Source organism: Gavia stellata, chromosome 3, assembly GCF_030936135.1.
Source record: "Gavia stellata isolate bGavSte3 chromosome 3, bGavSte3.hap2, whole genome shotgun sequence".
In the NCBI taxonomy this organism is placed as follows: Eukaryota; Metazoa; Chordata; class Aves; order Gaviiformes; family Gaviidae; genus Gavia; species Gavia stellata.
In genome coordinates this window covers 45,311,029-45,334,565 of record NC_082596.1, presented here as the reverse complement: position 1 = coordinate 45,334,565, position 23,537 = coordinate 45,311,029, and positions in this window count along the sequence as shown.

Here is a 23,537-nt window from a genome sequence, read left to right as displayed (position 1 = left end):
TCTTGTTTGCATTTAGCTAAGGCTTACCTATATATGTAATGCATTCTTGTTCTCACTGTCCTTACAAAATTTCTTGTGCCAGTGTACATTCTTGTCCTCCCATGGCTCTCCAGTAAATCTGGCAACACTTTCCACCATGTGTACTAGCAGAAGCATGGAAGCCTTTGAGAAGCTCCACTGTTATTCCAAACAGCAATGCAGTGTCATCTCTTGGCTTCTTGGATTTTACTTCAGTATACTAGAAATCAGAAGATTTATGGCTGGTTATGATAGTAGCCATAAAGTTTATAATAGATAAATGAATGGAATTCTAAATTACGTGCATGACAGGGCTGAAATGTCATTCTGCAATATTTATGTCAATACAGTATTTATATTGTTACTTAATCAGTATAATTTTATTTTTAAAGGATCAGTATGAACATAAATAAGAACAGGCTTCAATTCCCCAGTCACACACTACTGAGAATCATCTCACATGGAAGATAGTGTGAAAGAAAACGTTCACATAATAAGGTAAAGATGTGTGTGTATTTTATGTTCCTTATAGTAGGAAAAGGAGCAATATGGTTTACCTGAAAAATGTTGATACAAGGATGGCGACAAAACATTGTGTGTTCTGAGTCAAAACAATTGCAAAATTTTAGTGTTTTCTGAATCAGCACAACTGGCAAATAGATTCAGAGAGAATAGATTATTTTCCAGGAAACAAAGACTTCAACGTCTAATAATCATATTATAATTACAATTACATATTACAATCTCAACCTTCTGTGGGCTCAATTCACTAAAAGAAAGCCAGCAATATATGTTCAAGTTAATGAACATTTATAGTACATTTAATCTTTGTTAATCAAATTAAAGGGTAACAGTGATCACTAGTCCCCTACTCAGTTTTAATTTATTATTCAGGTCAAAATTTCTAGATATTAAAGTCAACCTAAAATTATATCTCTTCTGTATAAGGATATAAATGTCAAAACTTCTATAGCAACAGACTATAAATCTGACTAAACAAAACTGGAAGTAACAGCTTCTCAGTATAAAATATAGTGTAGTTAATCAAGGTAATAAAGGTCATGTTTAAGGAAGCAGGGTAAGTAGCATTATAGTGATAATTAACTTTTTAGTCAACATAAATTTAACAATTAGGAAAAGACAATAAAGGAGCTCAACATATTTCTCTCCAATCCCTTTCATTAAGAGCAGTATTCATTTACTGCTTTTGTGGTTTATTAAAATTGAAAATATTGAATCATGACTTTATAGTGATAGTATTTTTAGAGCTATGGATATTGAAAATGGACAATATTTACTTAAGAAAACACTTTTCCTCTCATACATCATCTAGTTATGATATTTGCATAGCAATGAAAAGTAGCAGAAATTTCAAAATCTCAAACATCTCTTTTAAAAATATGAATTCATGGGATTATGATGACAATTGTGGTAATATATCATACTGTCTCAGCAATACACATTACTGGATGTGGTGTAATGAGTAGGGGATTATAGAGGATTGAAATTTTCAAGTGCAGCATGTTGATAGCCAAAGATAAATACGTTGTGACAAAATATGCAGGATGGGGAAGATCATCAAAATGACAGATTCTAGCCATGGTCATGATATTCTGACTCGTTGTAAAGTTCAGTCAGTCGCACTGAGTTCAGTGCTCCTGGAGTAAGATGTCATTTCACAGAAGCGAAGCATCACAAAATAGCTAATCCTGTGGTGGCAAATTGCCAGGCTTCAGACAGTACCTCTGGCATTAATTATTGCCACTATCCCAGACAGGAAATGACCTTATCACCCCAGCTGGGACTGAGCAAGAATTAGATGTGTCACATTCTGAGGTCGCAATTAGTGTGGTTATTAGCAGGGTAATACCTCAGGGAGCCGAGGTGGGTAATTTAGCATTACTGGAGAGAAACACAAGATTTCCTACTGTGGAATCACACTGTCTTGGACAGCGCTAACCAACATTTTTTAATAAGATGTATAATGACAATTTGCACTTCATACTAATTTTCAAAGTTCCCTAGTCCAAAGTCACTGTTTCTTTATAAATCTATCTCCCTTCAATAGCGATTACTGTGATTCTCATTTCCGGTGGCATGGCAATGTCATATAGAGTCAGTAGCTCATGATTAGATGTTACAGGAAAGCATAACTAGGTATAAAATTTTAATATTACCATATATATGTTATTAATAATAGATCCATGTCTGCATAAATTTTCTATACTCCAATAGGCATTTTTCGGAGTTCAAAACTCTGTAATGTCTTTGAAGGTTAAACTCAATCATCATTCACCTGTCTGAAAGTCTAAATGAACTCTTTAGTTTCTTTGAGTTTCCAAATACTTTTGTAAATGGTTTAGAAATTAAAGAAAATATTATTCTGTGTACTTTGCCAGTTTGAAGGAATTATTTAACAACCTTGAAGGGAAATTATTCTGAGGTTCAAGTTTATCTTAAAAACACAGAGTCTGAAAAAAGAGTTTGAAAATGGTAAATAATTTTTTTATGTCTTGCAAAGCTACAGTTTGAACAATATTAGTGGTGTTATGACCTCTAAAGAAAGGGAAGCTACCGGTTAATTTCACACACAAGAAATTACAGTTTCCACACAAATGTCAAGAGCTAATTAAGAACTTCAAACATGACGCTACAGGAGATGAAGAGGAGGTTTTCGTACTAATATCATCTTAATATCTAAACATGTATGATTAGAAGGGACACAGAGAGGCAGAAACTGGAACATCCCTCTATCTCTATTCCCCACACCACATATAGAAATCAGAATATAACACATATTTTTTTTACTAGCTCCTGCTATTGCCAAATAAAAGCACAGCTAACCACTTTGCTTTGTGATTAAAGTAAATCCCTGAATTAGGTATTCTAAGTGGCTAAACTTCAAACTTCTAGTATGCAAATCTAGTGAAAAAAAGACAGTATGGTGGGGCTCCTGCTTGTAAAATTAGGAAAAGTATGCCTGATTTGACATGGTGTTTTCCAAAATGTATTCCACCTTGTCTAACTCTTCATGACGAATTTCTTCAGCATCTTGTGATTCAAAAATATAATCTTTTTTTGTTTTGGCCCTTGGTCGTTGTACTCTTCAACTGTTTTTAAGAAAACAACACCTTTTCTCCCACACATATACTGAATTAAAGCTTATAATGAAATATTAATGTTACACAACAAAATAAAAATGAGATGATACTTAAAATAAGATTTGGACTACTTCTCAAATAACATTATTTTACTCTTTAAAATAAAGCAGTAAGCATTTGTTTTCACATAACATGTAGTGTTTGCATTCGATCACCACATAAGAAATCTGAGATGATTACCCACCTGTAAAAAAAACAGAAACAACATTATTTCACTGGGATTTAAAAGAGGGGAGGAGAATGATTTAACGTTCAAAAATACTACTAAACTGGTCCACAACCAGTAGTCTTGTAGCAGGCAAATTATTCAGAGAAAGATTTGCATTTTGCAGGTAACTTTGTTTTTTAGGGGGTGTTTGTTTGATTTTTTTTAATTTCAAAGATTAATAACATGTTGGGTATTGGGAAAATTAATTTTTCAGTGAACAATAGTAATTAAGAAGATGATGTGAACTGTCAAAAATTAAATTCTTCTAATTACCATATGATTATTATCAAGTTTTTGGAAAAGAGCATTGTAACGTCTGGATTATTCTTTTCAACAGACTGAGTTAAAAATAAAATTCAGTTATTCATTTATCTTCATCTGTTAAAGAGCTGAAGTCATAAAAGGTCTTTAGCTCTCTGTTAATTTTATGAAGTTATGAGAAAGGCTGGAATTTTCTCATAGCCGAACTGAAATATATTAGTTGTCTCCTGAGAATATTACATATTTATATATAACAACTCACGCATGTTTCAAACTTCAGCAGTAATCTAACTACCAACCTGTATCAGTTTATTTACTTTATCACTGGTTCATAGGATGGGTAATAATGAAATCTAAATGTGTGTTTAAATAAAGAACTGAAGACTCATTTCATTTTTATCTCCGAAAGTTGAAAAATCTGATGTCAATATTTGGGTCGTGATCAAAGCAGTGAAATACAAATTCATGTATGCTACAATTGCATGAGCTTCTGGACTGCATAAAAGATGAATCCTGAACCTAACTATATAATAGAATGGTATTTAGAATGGTATTTGTAGCAGACAACAGAACTTAGAATGTTTTTTGAATTTTTTTTTTAAACATAATTGTAGCAGACTAGAGTGCATCATACTTATCATCTGTATTCCTATAACCACAAATAATTCAATCATCTAAGGTTCCATCTGATTCAGAAGCAGTCACTTCTGGCAGGGTTGGCCTCACTTCCAGGATGATTTGGTCATGCAGAGGAACTTGCACGGAGAAATGTAGAGGTCTTCTGATACTGTTGGGAATTTTATTGTTACCTTCAGCGTTACCATCTGGAAGTTTTGTGTGTTCTATCAGTCTGCCCTATCAAGACCCATGTTTATGAAGATGACAGTCATCATAGTGAAATGTTTGTTGATAAGAATGCTATGGAGAGCACTACCACCTTCTCCATCTGTGTTGGTACTTGAAAATTATAAAACATAATATTTACTGCAGACTGAAATGTATTATAGTTATTGCCTGTATTCCTATAACTACAACTAAATAGAAAGGTTATTGCTAGTTGGTGCTTTTTCTCCATCCTACAAATTCCTTTACCAGAATTGAACTAAAGCTGCATTGCAGAAGATATTTCAACATCCTTGCTGATCAGTATTTGGTAAATACAGAAAAAGATATACACAGAAATTAAATGTAAGAAAATCCTACAACAGAATCATCATTGAAATGGCTTTATTTGAAAGTTTGCTATCCTGTATTGTAACTAATGCATCTCAATGCATTTAACTTCTTTGACATACACAGGATTGGGAAAAAAGTACTAATTGTGAATGAAGATATAAATATTAGTCAATTTGAAAATGGTACAGAGCTACAGTTTTCAACCTATTCTGTAAGTCTTATAATTATACAAATAATTGTGGTTTCTTCTTCAAGTAATTTCCAGTGTTCATTGTATTTGCTTAAATCATCTTACTGGATAAAGCAGTTAGGTAAATTAGCAAACAGTTGAGGAGTGGGGTTAGGTATCCACCTTCAAAGCAAAATGTCATACCGTTCCAGGGTAGAAGAGATGCTTATCTTTATTAGGATGTCAACCATTAATCCTGTTTTACATGTGCATGAAATACATAAGTCAATTCTCAAAATGGAGGAGGAAATATCCTTTTAAACAACTACCTTTTTATAAAGGCATTTACATGGCAATTCACTTCTCTTTTTTACTGTAGCCAACTACCTATGAAATACTCATGTAGGTCATCCCAGTTCATCCAACAGAAATTCTGTGTTGAAAGGAATAATTTGAACACTTACTGAGGTTGAAAGAAGGAGAGGGTGTGCACACATCTGGCAAGGTCCCTAAAAACCCTTAGTTTTTATACACATGTGCATTAGAATATGTACCCTTCCTTCCCCCTGTTCCCCCTCATGACAGGACCTTTTCTAATATTTTGTGGGGCTTTGTACACGGCAAGTTTTGAAATGTTAGATGGGATGACATAACACAGAGTTAGCATTCTGTCAGCCTTCATAACTTTTAACAAAGATTTTGTGTTATGTTATCTAAAAAGCAGGTTATTTTCTGTTTTACACTTTTTCTGAGGGAACAGAAAATGTATTCTAATAAAATTAATGTATAAAACCTGAAATCTTATAGCTAGCTTTCAGGCTAGATGGAGGAAGACATGAGGAAGAAAAAAATCATTCAGAGTTGATTGATTTCCAGGACCCTCAGTTTTAATACTTGATTCCTTACATTCTTGAAGTACTTTAGGGGTTTGTATAAAACCCCCAACAGATTTCACAAATTCAAAGACAAAAAAAAAAAAACCAAACCCACATGCCATATTCCCTAAGTATTTCCACTTAAGCACTTCATTGAAAGAATTCTGAATAACCTTAAAAAAGCCCCTCGAGATTTTCCATTCAAATTTCAACTCAAACTCTGCTCATTATGGTTACAAAATGTGACCAAATATATTTCCTTTTTGCTTTTTAACCATCCCTTAGGTAGGGATAATGTCTTAGAATGAAATAAACTCACTTTCATTTGCTGCTGCTGCTACAAATAAAGGAAGGCGAAAAGCAAGCTAAACAAAAGAATAGGAAAAAAAAACCCTTCTGAAAAGATAAAGAAAAAATAAGTAGGTTGAACTAAACCAGCAATAGTTCCCTACTGCAGGGTTTTGGGTTTTTATCTGTTTGGTTTTTAAGGTTTTGGGGTTTTTTTTAAGTTTTAGCATTTGAAGCCAATTTAGAATTTCCTCTCAACCTCTCACTTACTGTTTGAGAACAATAATTGAACATGACACCAATGAGAGAACTAACTTATTTGTACTCCTTTGGGATAATTTTAAACCAGAAACTGTTGCATAATGTTCTGGCTTGTAGTTTGCAGAAAATGATTATGACTGCATTTTCCTGTCAGGCACGTGGTGGTCTGCAAGGGGGCACAGGGAAAGGAGAGGGGGACGTAGTGCAGGGCTTTTTTGGATCTCAGTGAGAAACAACAAATGGCATAAAGATAGAATAAAAAGAAGAATATAGACAGGGAGTAAATCTCATGTCCCTCCAGTTGCTGGGAACACAGCTTTTGTAGAGCATCGCACAGACCCCAGATGGATTTTCCCATGGCACTCTGCACAGACCCCATCTGTGCAGAGGTTCAGCCTCCGTCCCACACCATGGTGCTTTTTATCTTGTGTAAAAAACAGAACTATGTATCTTCTCTTAACAGGCTGGAATGCTATCTCTGTCATAATGTCCAGCAGCATGCAGTGCAGGCTGGAACAAGGCACTCCAGCACATTCCCTTACAGCAGAAGTTCATGCCAACACATGAGCTTTTCAGGGCCCATAGAGCAGAAATGTCTTGCCCAGGGTCACTAACATCTTGAATACAATGTATTCTCCAAGTATTCTCCAGTCTTCATTCTTTTCTTCTTCCCTGTACATTTATTGAAATTTTGTGTATATAAAGATATAAATAAGTGCATTTCACTTTATACCCACATACTTGGTATAAGTGATCATTTTCTTATTTCCTAAATATGCTGCAATGACATAACCAGGACTGAACACAAAAAAACATCCTTCAAGATTTTTGTAACAAACGTATTCTCTCTCTGTATTGCACCATTTTACATCAAATTAACAATAGCTGTCCTGAAAAGGCCTTCAGAGGTACTTCTGAAGGTTTGTGGAGAAATCAGAGCTATTGCTCTGTAACTTGTATATCCTAACAAAATTATATGGGCTTTTTTTCTACCTCCATAGGAAGTAAAAAACCCACCTTTTGTCATTTTGGATTTTGAAAGATTCATACATTGCATCTCTTTGGAATAACTTTATCTCTTATTCTACCACTGAGAAAAACCTTTAGAATACGTGTGGTACATTTTTCCATTTTAGTTACACGTGGCATCCCAGTATAGACAGAACCACCTACATTAAAAAGCAAAACAGAGCAAAGCAAACCAAAACTTTACTCATACGCTACTTTGTTTTGGGTTTTTGCCAAAAGAAAACATTCTCTGATTCATAATGGAACATTATTTTTTTGAGTATACATTCAATAAATCACGAATAAATGAATGTTCAGACATTCGTCAGAAAATATTCATGAGCATTTATCAGGTTGTTAAAATCATACATTTAATCCTGACATTTCATTAATTAGAAGTTCATAAAGGTTTCATTAAAGGGTGAATGACCACTCATATGCTTGAAATGTCTCATGCTATTTTCATATTCTTATATGAAATATGTATTAATAGATCACATGGGGATGTTGTGCCAGTTTAGCAGACAATAAGAGAAAGCTTATTAGTGACAGTGGTCTCATGGCTAATAGTACCTTACAGATTTAAAACATAATTATCCTTTACTTCAACACACAACTGATGTCATTACATCTCTTGATTCTGACCTTCAGTGAGCACTGGTGACATTTCTTCAAATGCTTAGAACAGTTTGTTACACTGCGTCTTGGTTGATCATTGTCTTGTAAGAAATTAAAATATCTAACCATATCACTTGTTGATGCCAAATATTAAAGTGCTGCTTTAAGTCTGTACATCATGTTACAGCTTGCACATAGCTAATAGAGAATAGAGAGGTTCAGAAAAAAAAAGATGAGGCTCAAAATGAATTTTATTAGTCAACGTTACAAACTTTACTTGTCTGGGAATTATCAAGATGTTACAGGCAGTTTAAGTCAACACAACTTCTTAAACTATTTCTAATCTATTCCACCTGGTAAAGGGCATAAATTAGTCCTTTAGAGCTGATCTATGTTCAAGGCATCATGGTCCTTATTTTAAGTAAATGTTACAGAGTTAGAAAAGACAGGTTTTCTCAACATAGTGCTGGATTTTAAGAGGTTTAATTCCATTCCCAGCACCTTTAGGTTATTCCATTTCCAAATTTAAGTTAATTATTCTGTGATGGCACAAAATCCCGAACCTGATAGCTCCCAGAAATGGCTTTGCATGATTTCTTCTACTTTCTTGCTAAACAGAGATAAAATACATCTGTTTAGCACACCAGATTAACCAATTGGGTTTTGTAGATTTTAAGGTACTGAGTTCTAAAATGTCCTTACCTGCATGCTGATATCACTAGAAACACACCAAGAGACAAGGCGCCTGTTCAGCACCTCCACCTGAGAACAGTCCACATAAATCAGCTGCTCTTACCTCCAGAGTCATCCACTGTTTCAATAGCTTTTTGGCCAGCAGAGACTTATCCAGGTAGACACTCTTGACTGCAGATTTTTTCTCTTGGGAGGTTTAAAGAATGTCCAATGGTGAGAAATAGTTATAAGCAACAAACCCCACACTCATAAACAAGCAACCTTTGTATGGGTTTAAAAAATGCTATCATTCTTAGCAAGCAACATAAAGAATGGAATAGAATAGTAACGTTTTTTGTCTCCCATTTCCTCATTAGCTATAGGAATCTGAGGGACAAGATCAGACCTCTGGTCCAGAAACCTTCTTGTGCCTATGTTTTGAACCACAAGTTTTAATAACACTACTTGTAGTCTTTGGTCCCACACCTAAAAAGAAGAGGTCTTCCTCTGATAGTAGTCCTTTCCCACACTTTCCAACCCCAAGTTTTTGAATGTATCATATATCCTTTGTCACCTCTGCCCTTTTTTTCTTGTTTGAGGAATGTTCACTCCCAACCAGCACTCTGCAGGCTAGTTCTCCCAGTCGTGGCCAACTGGTTAGTGAACTAACTTTTTGATCTGATCACATATTTTAAGATTAAAAGCCTCTCTCTGGGCTTTAATGGCTTAAAAAAGCCATTTTCTGATGAATATGCATTGAATATATTTTTAGTAAAATGTGTACACAAAGGCACTTCACAAATCAGCAGTGTTCGTAAATTAGTTTCATAATGTGTTAATCAAACACAGGAAGCAGTCTCATGATCTTCATGCAGTCTTCCAGCAAGTTAACAATTTCCTCAGCAATGGCCAAAATTGTATATAGATTACTTATGTTTTAGGAGGTTGTCTTTTCTCATTTCTGTGTATCTCCTTATTCATCTACCTGCAACTAAAGTGAACACTTTGAGACCTGGCAGCCATTTTAATATAGCTACCCAGGCTTTTAGGAATAATACTCAAGTGTTCTGAACATAATTAATTTCTCTATGCTTTCATGTGATTAATGAGTAAATATTTTGATGAATAAAGCCTACATGAGGAACGTACCAATGCATCATAGACATTTTTGAAAATAATTGGAAAGTTTCCTTACTTTAAAAAATCAGAGTTAGAATTTGGATATTTTTGAATAGGAACTGCAGTGTAGCATTCAGTCACATGTGAGAAATTGCCAGAACAGGTCCTTCAGGTAAAAGCAATGTAAAATTAATTTTAACAGTAAAATAAGTATTAAAATATATTTAAAATTATTTTTTAAATGTTTTTCTTTTAGTTCATGCAGTAACCTTTCTCCTACACTTTGTTTTAGGGTTATATATTTCTGTAGAGCGCTTCTAATAGTATTCAACTGTTGATAAATTTCAACATACAGAACTCCAATAATTTAAATGTGAGTGTCCAAACAGAGAGATACTAATGAAAAACTAATAGTTGCATTATTAAATGATATTAGTATGTTCTAGTGATCATCACCCTAATACAATACAAATAACAACACTCTTTTCTAGTAGTCTCCATGCAAACATGATGGTATCATGATATTATCTGAGTTTATTTATTATATTTACATTCTAGAAGAGGTATGCCTGATTCCTAGGAAGAAACAAAACCTTCCTCCAATCAAGTGAAATAATTAGCCAGGTTTTCTTAGCAAGCATGTCATATTTTTTGAGAGTTAGGGACATTAAGTATTGTCGGTGAGAAAAGAAGGGGTTCAGTGAAACTCAGACTCACTTTGTCATAGTCAGACTATTCAGATGAAAGAGCTGCATCTCTGCTGCTGAAGCTTATGTTTTGCTTTTACTTTGAAGGCAGTGTTAGAAGGGACAGAACTCCAGAGCAAAGCCAGGGTTCTTGCCCAGAATGGTCTGAAATACAATCAGGTTTCGAATCAGGCAGCCTGAAAAGTGAAACTTTGAAAATGCTGAAGTAGGAGCCTCTTCAGATGTAGTGGAAACTAAGTGGGAGGTCACGGGGATTGATAAGAACAAGATCTGAGATGGCAGTGGGACATCCTCTTCAATATCTGTGCAACCTTCAACGGCACAGCACTGCCTAGGGATGCTATGCAAAGTTATAATTAAGTTCTAAAGATTTACAGCTCTGCAGTTTCAAAGAAAAGCTATTAAGAGGATATATGAATAAAAGGATAAAAGACTAAAGCACTAATTATTACTTCCTCTCCCCCTGCCATGGCCCTTATGGTTCAATCATGTGGTCCAATACATTGCTGCATGTTGGGCAGCCTGGTATTGACACCCGCGGTCACTGTAAAATACCCTCCCTCCCTACTGTCCAGCACGTTGTGACGTTTCTCTATGTGCAAGATCTTCACATGAGAATCCACTTTGCTAGTGTCATATACAGTGCTGTATATACATACATACATATATACATAGAATCACAGAATCACAGAATCAGTACGGTTGGAAAAGACCTGTAAGATCATCGAGTCCAACCTGGGGGGGGGGAAAAAAAAAAAAAAAAGAAAAAAAAAAAGAAAAAAAAAAAAAAAACAAACCACAAAACCCACGCCACACAACAACAATAACAAGCCACAACCCACCCAACACCACACAGCACCATGTCCATCAAGCCACATCCCACAATGCCACATCCACACGCTCCTTGAATACCTCCAGGGAGGGTGACTCTACCACCTCCCTGGGCAGCCTATTCCAGTGTTTCACCACTCTCTCAGTGAAGAACTTTTTCCTAATGTCTAGCCTGAACCTCCCCTGGTACATACAGTACATACAGTACTGCATATACATGTGCTCGAGTGGGTAGACTATTGCCAAAATTTCTCAAGACCATTCTTGATAGCTGTATCAGATAAGCCGTGTCACTTGCTTACCTTAAAACAAGAAGAGATAAAATTGAAAATATTAACAATTATTAATAACAACCAAAACAAACTGGACTGTCACAAACAATTAAAAAGCAAAGAAGTGAAAAAAAAATAGTTACTTAAATTACTTACCGAAAGAACTTTCTTTCCTTCACTGACCTGATTTACTGTTGTTATCCTGAAATTGCAGTAGCTGGAGTTGCAGATCTTGTGTATGTCTCATGCTCTCGGTGAGACATTTTTGCTTTTACAGCCTAGCTCTCTTAAGGCTTTTCTAAAGGATTTAGACTGGTTTTATATTTCACTGCAAATCCTTCTCTTTCCTCCTAAATAGGAAGCCACCCTCTTCATCAGAATGCAAGTTGCTTCCTTTCCGTGGGGCTCTTTGGTGTACCAGGAACCACCTCCTGCATCTAAGTGATTGTTAAATAACTGGTTACGTCAGTGAAATCTAAAGCTCTTCTTCCTCCATTTGGTGACTAGTTGGCATTACTTAATGAGGAATGTATGCTTAAAGTGAATGCTGCCCAATCTCTTTCTTATGCACAGTTAAAAAAAACTTGCTAGGGAGTCTGTAGACTGGATTGCTGCTCTAGCTTTTCAAAGAAAAAGTTTAAAGGCAAATTGTATGAATTCTGTCAGTCTCAATTTACACATTTAGATATGTCAGTTCCCCAGGTTATGCACAAATGTTGACAGAATATGTACTGCGTGCCTGGTTCAGTTCTGCCAGCAATTTTGCATCTTTGCAGTTCAGTATTTTTAAATGTGGTAAGTCCTAACTGGTGCCAAGCTTATCAGAGACTAACCAAGTTCATAAAAATCTTTCAATGTTGTCATCACAGTTGCATTGGCACTGTATTTAGAAAGGTGAACAAAACCCCAGCTAACTGTAATGAAAGTGTTAAGACAAGATAGAGGAGTCTCACATGTGTCAAAATGTCTATGTTTTCTTAAAATGGGGAATAATTCTTCCACTCTGGCTTCTTTAAAAAGATTCCTCTCCTAATAATCTCCATTAATTAGTTTGTGTTATTGATTTCATTTTCTGAATGAGTCTGGGAGACTGTTTTTGTTTGTTTTATTCATTATATAGACAATAACACTTGCATGCACCTTATCTTCCCAGAGCAGAGTGTCTTCATGTGCATCTGTTCATAATTAATATTTCAGGGCAAATGTCTGCATTCATATCAACTCACTTATTTCTACAGAGTGTATTAATTTGTATGGGATACTACTACATACTACTTTAAAGGGGTAATTTCTTATTAGATTCCCTATGGCAAGCTGAGATAGTCCAAATTCAGATCCTTCAGTCTGCATGAAGTATGAACTCTGTAAAAATTATTTAAAATGTTAAATGCATTACACAGATGAGATTAAAGTTAATCTATGGATGCAATACTGAGATCAATGTAACAATAAAGGACATGTAGCTTAGAACAAAATAGTGCGCTTGGAACAGAAAGATATTTTTCCATTTCAGATCTTTCTGAAGACTGAATCTATTTGTATCTTTTGTCACAATCCTTCTAAAATTCATTTCAGGAAGTATGAGGATATTCTGAAGCTTTTCTCTGATTTTATCACGATTGGTGCAATCTGATTGGGTGGAATCATTCCTGATTACATGAGAACAAAACAGTGTCATTTTAAATAACTGGTCTGAAAATATGATGAGCCTACCCGCACCTCCTATTTCTTTGTGTAATAAAAGTATTATGATAACATCTGGTGCTGTTTCAGTACTTGCGCTTTTGATTTCATCTTCACTCAATGAGTAAGAGAAGTAAAAATGAGATAAGGCCCATTCCAATTAGAATATGATGACTAGAGGGAAAAGTTATCTATTAATAATTTTGGCAAGTCAGAGGTGAAATTCTATCTCTTTGTACTCCACATTAAGAATATTTTCAAGAGGGATTGTTTTGCTCATTCAAATACTCATACATAAAGAATTTCAACAGCAGCTACACAGTTTTCTGAGTAATTAAATTGTGGGTTTGGGGTTTCTATTTGTTTGTTTGTTTTGGGAGGGGGGGTTGTTGTTTTGGGTTTTTTTCTTCCTTCCCCATTCATGTAAAGCTATTGCTGTTTGCTTGCTGCAGAGCACCAGGGCTTACTACAGAGGATGTGCCAGAATGAAGCTGGGTCAGCTGCCAGTATTAAATTTGCTGTTTGTCAATTTACGAAGTTTTTCTTACTGGCTACTTCTGTTTATTTTGTGTACAGGTTACCAGGTGCAGTCAGTCAAAAAAAATACAAAAGACAATTTTCTGAACACCCACAGGAAAGGAGGACAAATCATAAATTCAGCTTAGCTTAGCCAGAAATGAAAAATTGTTCAGTTACGTTGCATTCCTGTGCATATGCTATTGGTTACAGTATATACAAACAGGTACATGAGAGCTTGGTGAGCTACAGTAACTAGATCATAAGTGTGTGCCTACAAGTGTTCTGAAATATTCCACCACTATTTAAACACAATAGTGGGATAGACATAAAATTGCCATATCTGGATTATGGTTTTGGTTCATATACTTGTATTTCCAGTAGCAGTCTACATGTGTTGCTGAAAAGGTAAGCAATTCTTTTACTGTTATATGATGTGTTTTGTAGATTTTTCTTTGAAAATCCTACTGTGAAGCAGATTGAAAATTAATATTTGTTACATTTTGCCATGTTTTTAAGGAAAAACTTTATTCATGTAAAATAGAGTACAAGTATTTTGAGAATCAGTGAAATTGTTGTGATTTACTTTCTGCTGAATCTTTAAATATTCTTTTATAAGCTCTTTTGTACTGCATGCCTTCACTTTAAAACTCTTGAAAGTCTTTGCCTGCAGTGAACTAGATTTCAAACTTTTCCTTGCTTAGTCTTTAATTTATCAGAAATAGATCAGGTGCAGAAATTCACTCATGAGAACTGAATCTGCTTTCTTCATATTCATATTCCATCTGGATTCACTTTCCCAGAATATACTACCAAGCTTTACTGGTAGGAATGATCACAGCAACAAATAATATCAAATGAATAAAACTTCATCTCAACTTCTTGTCCTCCCATTGGCCTTCATCATCATCTTCTGGTTCTCTTCTCATTTTTGTGACATGGTTTCTACTTTGTAAAATTTTCCTTCAACATATTATCTTACCTCAAGAACAGTTGGGTATTTTATATTCATAATGAAGACTTACAAAGAATCTATATATAATTCAGTCAAGTGATCTTGATATTGAACAGTGTTGCAGAACTATCTAAGCTACAGCTGATGTGATTTGGTAAATGCTTATAACACAGTGTAGCACTGGCGAATGCGCCAGATCACATTGAGAAAAAATACAGCTTATGGGATTCTGTGTCCAGGCCAACAAACTCTGCACATCAGTTTCATTGCATTTCCCTGCATTTTCAGTTCTGAAAATAGCTATCATGGAGCCAATTGCTCTGCTGGTACAGACATGCACTAAATTATCTCATAATAAATCAAACGGCAAATTAATTTCAGAGAACTTTAACTTTTTTCCAGATAATTTGCAGACAGACTGCACTTCTTGAAAAAGCTGTCATAAAACATATGGTCAGATACTGTTACAAAGGTCCAGAGTCCGATAATATTATGCTAACTATGCTTCACATTTCTAAGCATCTGATTGATTTCAGTATGAACAAAGGGACAAAAATGTGGCCTATTTTTTCACGAGTTTAAAGACAGCACCTGTCAATAATCCTTGCCATGCATTTTTAAACCACCAGGTGTATTTTTTGAATGCCAAATTCTTAGTAGTACAGTAATTATTTCTAACACAAATGACAACTACAGTCAGGAAAAGAAATGCCGTCAGAGACAAGCTCCAACTTTAACAATCAAACTTTTTTCATGATAAACCAAAATTTCCACGGTTGACAGTAAAGTTGAAGTAGACTGCAATTATTTAAAATGGTAATAAAGTAAGTCTTGTTGGCAGATCATTTCTTTTCATTTTCCCAGCTGCAGGTAGTGTAAAGTTTAAAAAGTAACTTGTTTTTGCCCAATTCTGTAAGTATAGATTACTTTCTGCCTAGATTGTTTTAATATAGTAGCTTATGTCATAGGTAAGCTTTTACTCAAGAAGATTCTTCAGTTGCTACAACTTAGCTGAATTTATAGGAACAACTATCAAGTTAAATGTATTTTGCTCCTATCATATATGATTCCACAGAAGACACTGAAATACAGAACTAGTAATAGTAAGAGAAAGTATTTTTAATGCAAGTGTTGGTGAAGCCAGTGATAAAAAATAATAATTTCCACAGTTTTTCTCACAGTACAGTATTTAAATAAACTTATTTTATTTTGGACCTGAGAGAATCAGAGGCACAGTGCAGAAGGAATAGTGAGATAGAAAGGCAACAGATGGATACCACTGAAAAGGTTTCATACTGAAAGCTCTGTAAGTCAGAGATTTTTTTATTCAAATTATCAACAAAAATATCTGAATTTCTAACTAGTTAAAAAAGTCATCACTATTCTGGAGTATTTTTATAAGTTTCTATAGCTTACCTCCTTTTCCAAGATAAAGGAAATTAATTTTAAAAGGTTACTTAGAAGTTCGGTCAGAAGGAAACACACGAAGCAATATCAGACTTTACAATGACTTAGCGATTGGAAGGGGCTATTAGAATAAATTTGAAAAGTTTTTATGATAACTTTATCTAAATTTAGTTCTATCAGATTTTGAAATTTAATTTAAGCAAGTACCATTATTTGTCTTATAAAATTTCTCTTAAGGAGCATAACATAGTTATTTTTCCACGATTTCATATAAATGGCTATAAGTGAACTTTGTGACCAGTGCCCTTAAATGCCTAGATTATGGACCGATGGTTGCTTCTTTATAGAAACCTAGACATGCTGTGGGTGACAGTAAACATCCTGGCATATACTTAGACAACTTTCTCAAGATCGAACTGGGATGAGGCTGAGGCCTTCCCTGAATCTGTGAACTCAGAAGTACTCCTTGATCTCCCATGGCCAACGAGCGCACGCAACACAATGCTCAAGCCACCTGTCAAAACATAATTTGGTTGCTATTAAAATATCTACCATAAAGTGAGGTTTAATCCCTATATGAATGGCACAGCCTGACTCACCATACAGCAAAGGACATGACATTTGGGGAATTAATAAGAATGGAAAAGAATTCGTACCTAAGATTTTAGTAGATTTAAACTATGTTGAGAGTTGTGTGACATTAACTGGACAATGAAGTCTGACAAAAATTGCTGAAAAATAAAATCTTTCTTATCCAGTTTCATGTGATTTCTGTTGCTTTTAATATTAATAGTATCAGAAAATATAATATCTGGTTTGGTAATCTCATAAAAGATGAGTTGACCTTACTGGATGTCTATTCTAGCTTCAAAAAATTTGATCTTTTCTGCAAATGGAAAATTTCAGAAAGACTTTTTTATTTTCCTTTTGAAGCACTGGAAATATTTTTAATTTTTCACATTTTATCAGAATTATTCTCAAAATAGATGCCAATATCTCATTTACTGAAACACACTTTTGGTGACAAACAGCTTAATAAATACCAGTATTTTCAACACTACTCTTAAGAAACTTCTAAAATCATTATCTTAACAGAGAATCTCCATCTTCATAATGTGATACTTTCTCATAAAACTTATTTCTTAAATTATTCTTCCTTATTTTTATTCAAATTTACTACTATTTACAACAACAGTTGTGCTTCTTCCCCGAAGTTCCTAGCAGTCTGGGGAGTTTATTGCTTCCCCATTCTGCCTTCTCTTGTCTTAGTAACAGATAAGTACATATGCACATAAATGGTGGAGAGATACCAAGGACAGGTGTCTCTTGATGATCAGGTTGTCCAATGTACTATGGCACAGATTACTGAAGAGCTCTTTGGTCAGGTTATGAAAGCAACAGAACCTTGCCAATGTAAAGCTGAACTCAGGCTTTTTATACCTGCTTCTCTTCAGGCTTATTTATTTATTTACATATTTAAAACACAACAAAAATCAGTACGGTTCGTTCTTTTGAAGATTCCTTTTTTCTATGGGAGTAATCTACTGATTTCAACACATTGTTAACAGGGTTGAGTAAAATTCAAACAGTAGTGTTTAGGCACGTGGCATCAATCACTTCTTGTTTACAGACTTTTCAGACACAAAATCTATATTTTCTGGAGTCTATTTAAGGAAGGTACAACATAATGGGAGAATGGTGATTTGTTGAGTTTTCATTTTGATTTTTTTTCTAGGTTACTATTCAAGCTGGTCTGAGCAAAGTCTGATCATCCACAGTGAAGAAATAATAGCTTTATAAGAAGTTTGCAGATACCTAACACAACAGCAGAACGCAAATTTTAACAGATGGCATAATCTATGCTCTAGGTTGTCCTGTGGTAACTAATTGAGTTGATTGGACTGTTGAAATCATTTCAGTCTTGCAAACAAGTCAGAAAATAACACTTAAATGCCTTAAAGCAAACATCAAACACACACCAGACTTAATGACCTAGGATTGAAAGGGCTCAAAATCATTGCTAATTGTCCTTAGCAAGTCTTACATGACATCCTTTTCTGGTAGATAGAAAATTTTCAGATCAAGTTTTTTTTTTTTTTTTTTCCTTTCATTTGTACACATATAAACATCTCCAGTGTCAGTTTGGTAGTTAGTCACTTGTCAACACTAGTCAAAGGCACACTCAGTGAGCATGAGGCATGAAAAGCTGCTTACCTTAAATATGACATGATCTACAGTTTGCTGAATATCTTCTTCAGGTTTATTGTGATAAAAAAGATGACTTACTAGTTAGCCTATCATATGTAAAATGCAATCATGAAATGCACCTCCATGCCACTAACATATGGTCAGAGTTAGCCCTTGTTCCTTTTTTTTTCTTTTTCTTTTTAATATCAGAGAAATAACTCCACAACATAATAAACACACAACCAGCTTGTATTGTTATCTCATCATGTCAAATCATTCTGTGATTGCCACATTTTATTTTTTCTGTATCCTATTTGAGTGTTTCACTGTATTTACCAGCAATTTTTAAATGCCTATTCAAGCCGAATGTAAACAACCTAAAATTAAAAACATTGGCTCTCCAACTGGCAGTAATATAAACTGTAACATCACTACTGAACACACTAAACTTTCATCCAATTTCTGCAGCCCAGAATAGAATCCTGAAGAATCCTCCACTGAAGTCTTCCTCAACTCTGCTTTCATTGTTTTCATGGAAAGTCTTACTCAAAAAAATGGCCACAGTTCTTAATTCAATCTGGCCCTAATTTGTGAACATCCTAGTTTTTCAATATGTGATTGGAGTCAATGATAGGCACAGTGTGGTTTCAATAATGTTGCTTCTTTGTAGGTTATTTTTTGTACAACCTCTTTATGATTCCAGAGATTTCAAACTGCAGTAGTTAGTTGATTGTGTGTGTTATATGTGGTGGCCATTTATGTTTTCAAGTTATTTGAATGGTGCCTGTTGTCCCACAATCACCATGTTACAGAATTAAATTGAAAATAAGAAATCAAGTAAGAAACAAACTAAATTTCATAATGGAAAGAAGTTACTCAGATTTTAATACTGATGGCAGTAGATGGTTGTGTTGGCTCTACAATCAAGTAATATATCACAGAGAAATTAAATAATCAATTGTTGCTAGTTGTCCTCAAAATACAGTAGTACAAAGAAGAAATATTCCCTATTGTGTGAAAGAATGTTTCACTGGTCTGTTAAAGGACTGTTCCAATTTAAAACCTTACTAATTCAAAGGGTAGATAAGAATTTTGAAATTTCTCTACAGGAGATTTATGACATGCTTCAAAGCCCATGAGAAAAATTATTCATAGGCTTTGAATCAAGCCTTATGTCTCCTCGATTCTTTGACAGAAAAGACTGGTTTGCACAAGAAACTGAGATTGCAAAGCCAGCCATAGATACTCTGGTGGTCAACAGAATCACTTTTAATGCCAAAACTAAGTATCAGTCAAATGATTTGAGAAGCTCCTGAAAATAATTTCATAACACCAATAACCTGACATGAAGGAGAAAGCCAAATTTCAGAAAAATGTGTGCTGTAGCAAAGGCCAATAGCTACCAGCTTCACTATATGAAAAGATACAAGAGTCATTATACTCACCATGAAAAATATTGGTGAGTTCTCATCTCTTTAGAAATAGGCTAATATAATCAGAATGGTATCCTTTCAGGTTTGGTTTTAACAGGAATGAAGCATTGCAGATGGGATGAAAATATCCCAAACCACCCTAGAATTTGGACTACGAGGAATGTGAAGTCAGCACAGAAATACAGTGTATAATGTTGACATGACAAGCAGTGTTGCACTGCTTGCACACAGAAGACATGAGAGTGCTGGGTTAGTCTTATATTCAAAACTGGAAACTCACACACTTGAATTAATAACAAAGTGTCTGTCCATCCTGTAAGGATCTGATAAGAAAGACATTGCTGAACTGACAGGAATTCCATGCAAGCTTGTACTTCTGTCCTGCTTCCTGTTCCCCGAGAAAGTATCTTCTTGAATATCCCCTACCCAAATTTTTCAATGTATTTGTCTTATTATAGCTGGGAGTTCAGAAAACAGCAATAGTTCATTTGGTCTCATCAATCAAGCCTGGTCAGCAAGTCAAGGGAGGTGATTCGCCCCCTCTACACTGCTCTTGTGAGACTCCAGCTAGAGTACTGCATCCAGCTCCGGGGCCCCTGCTAAAAGACAGACATGGACCTCTTAGACTGGGTCCAGAACTGGGCCACAAAAATGATCAGAGGGCTGGAACACCTCTCCTATGAAGAAAGGCTGAGATAGTTGGGGTTGTTCAGCCTGAAGAAAAGGCTCTAGGGAGACCTTTCTGTGGCCTTTCAATACTTAAAGGGGGCTTATAAGAAAGATGGAGACAGACTTTTTATCAAGGCCTGTAGGGACAGGACAAGGGGCAATGGTTTTAAACTAAAAGAAGGTAGGTTTAGATTGGAGATAAGGAAGAAACTCTTTAAGATGAGGGTGGTTATACACTGGAACAGGTTGCCCAGAGAAGTTGTGAATACCCCATCATTGGAAGTGTTCAAGGTAAGGTTGGATGGAGCTTTGAGCAACCTGATCTAGTGAAAGATGTCCATGCCCATGGCAGAAGGAGTGGACTAGATGATCTTTAAATGTCCCTTCCAACCCAAACCATTCTGATTACATGATAATCATGCTCAGTTTTGTGTGAGAGACTAATTCTGCTGAACACATCTCCTTTTCACTTTGTCCCTCATGCTCTTCCATAAAATCAGTTGCCTAAGAGGAAATGTGAGTGCTGCTTATGAAGACAGTTCTTTTCATAGCTCCCTCTACCTAGTTTCACGTGTTGCGTTTTCTTCTCTTCTGCTTACTGAAAAATGATAGGGAGCTTCAGTTTTACATTTTGACTTTCTCAGACTCATTGCCTGTCTATAACCTGATAACTAGGTGGACTTGGCAGTTCAGGTTCAATCCTGACAGCTGCTTCTTGTGACAAGGGGAATGTATTGTCATGCAGATCACCACTCTGCAGACCAGAATATCTATGAGCAGAAAGCAAGGCACTAGAAAGGTTGCTGTGTTCCCAGGTTTCATTTTGGCATGCATTAAAAGGCATGTCCAGAGCACGCAATCCAGCCTAGGAGGTGAAAATGCCCTGTGATCCTTCAGTAAAACTGTAGCCATATAAAATCACTGGCATTTGTCAGCTGAGTGTGTTTTGGGGAAAAGTGATCACATCTGATTGGAAAGCTTATTTTGTTATACTCAGTAACACAAAAAAGGCTGAAAAATAGCTGCAAGTATACCCCGTCTTTAACAAGAGAAAAATGACTGCAGAATAAATTTTAACTCTGAATCTAAAGTTAGGAAATGTCAGAAATAATTCTGAGATTTTAAGTGCATTTTAAAGTGCCTTTGATTCTTAATTGAATATGAAGGCATGAAAAGGAGAAAGAATTAGTGTTTCCCAAAGCCACTACCTAATAGGAAAGGGTAGGAAGAAATAGATAAAGAAGCAATTTTCATTGCAGTCATTTCCTGCAGAGGAGTGAAGCAGCTCAAAACAAACTGTTTTCCTCTCTGTCCACCAAACTATTATTGGCTTGTGTGAGGTAGGAAGCTGTTATCTTGCTTGGCACGTTCTTCTCTCACATCTCATGTGACTTCATTGCTGTTGACACTAAGACAAGTAACAGTGAAAGCCTCCCATTGTCATGCACCTAGTGAAGAAGGACTGGAATTTTGGCCGCCTCTTCTTCAAATGTTGTGCATTGATGGTGTTGCATTCTGACATTTCCTTGAAGTTTGTAAAGGCGAATCTGCAGACTTTATGGAACTGCTAAATATGGTGCAGCACTGCCACCTGGACGACAGTGAGGGATCTCAAGCCAAGAACCCATCCCCATTCTCTAAAAAGGACAAAGACGAGATAAAATCTGATGCTTCTGTATCTATATGGGAGCCCGCTGAATATCTTCATAGCCCACAAGAGGTATTTTGTTTGTATATTTAAACATAAATAAAAAAATAAATAATCATTAAAAATGTATATAGACTGCCCTTTAAACACAGTATGTGCTACTTTTCTATAATTTACTCAGAGTTTCAGCACATGTACAGAAGGAAAACAGACCATGATCATCAGTCCTAACATCCAATGTGAACATCTGCATCTTACTGCTGCCAGCAGTAAAAAGCTGCCAGCCCAAATAGCTGTAATAGCCAACTCCAGAACACAACAGGGCCTCTTGCCTAGTAGATACATAGAAATTTCTTCTAACCTCTGGGCTTCTTCACTACCAAACAGTAGGAAGCCAACTTGAACAAGTGATGCCCTGCTGCTGTCCCAGATAACCCCAACTCCTGTGCCCTGAAATTGCTCCAGCTTGGCAAAATAGCAAAGCTACACTCGCCCTCTTCCGTCTGTCCCCCTAGAAAGTAGGCCATCCCTCTGTTCTCTTATTGTTGGAGGTCTGGAAAATTACTGGTCATCCCAACAGCATTCTTCAAGTAGAGGAACAAAACTGAAAGACCAACCATTTACAGACTACTGGAATTACTACCTAATTTTTCACAGGAAAAAAGACCTTTCCAGAGGTAAAAAGAGACAAAAATTTTTATACTTTGTGTGGAAGCCAAAAAAGGAAGACACATGCATGTAACAGGCATTGAAGGTTATAACATCAATAGTGAAGATACCTGGAAGCAACGCAAATATATGTATGTAAGTATCTACTTATGGAAGCATATATGTACATACTCATGTATGGCTACATATATCTGTAGTTCAAGCTATTTTATATCTGTTTCCCTATAATAATACCCTTTGTTTTTCTGTGTTTGTAAACATTGATATACAAACCATTCTATCTGCCTGGGAAAACAAATTCTGATGCCGTCTCAGAATTCCTCCTCTCGTTTTCTACTTTCTGCTGAATACATCTTTTCAGAAGATAGACAATATTCTAACACAGAAAACTTTCAAGATAAGTAGTAAGTGAATATTATCAAAAGTAAAAAAAAGATTTCTAAAACAAATTGCACACATGGCATTGACACCAAAGAAGAAACTCTTCAGAAAAATTCACTGCAGCCAAGACTGAATAGACAAGTGACACACTAACAAACCGCAGAAAATTAAAGTTATGCACACATTGAAATGAAAACACTACCCATGCACAGCACAAAACCTTAGCAAATAAAGTGAAAGCAATAGGTAAGTGAATGCTATTTGGAAACAAAACAAACCAAACTATAGTAAACTTTTAAACCCATGATTTATTGAATTAAATAATGTGATGAGGCACAAGAATTA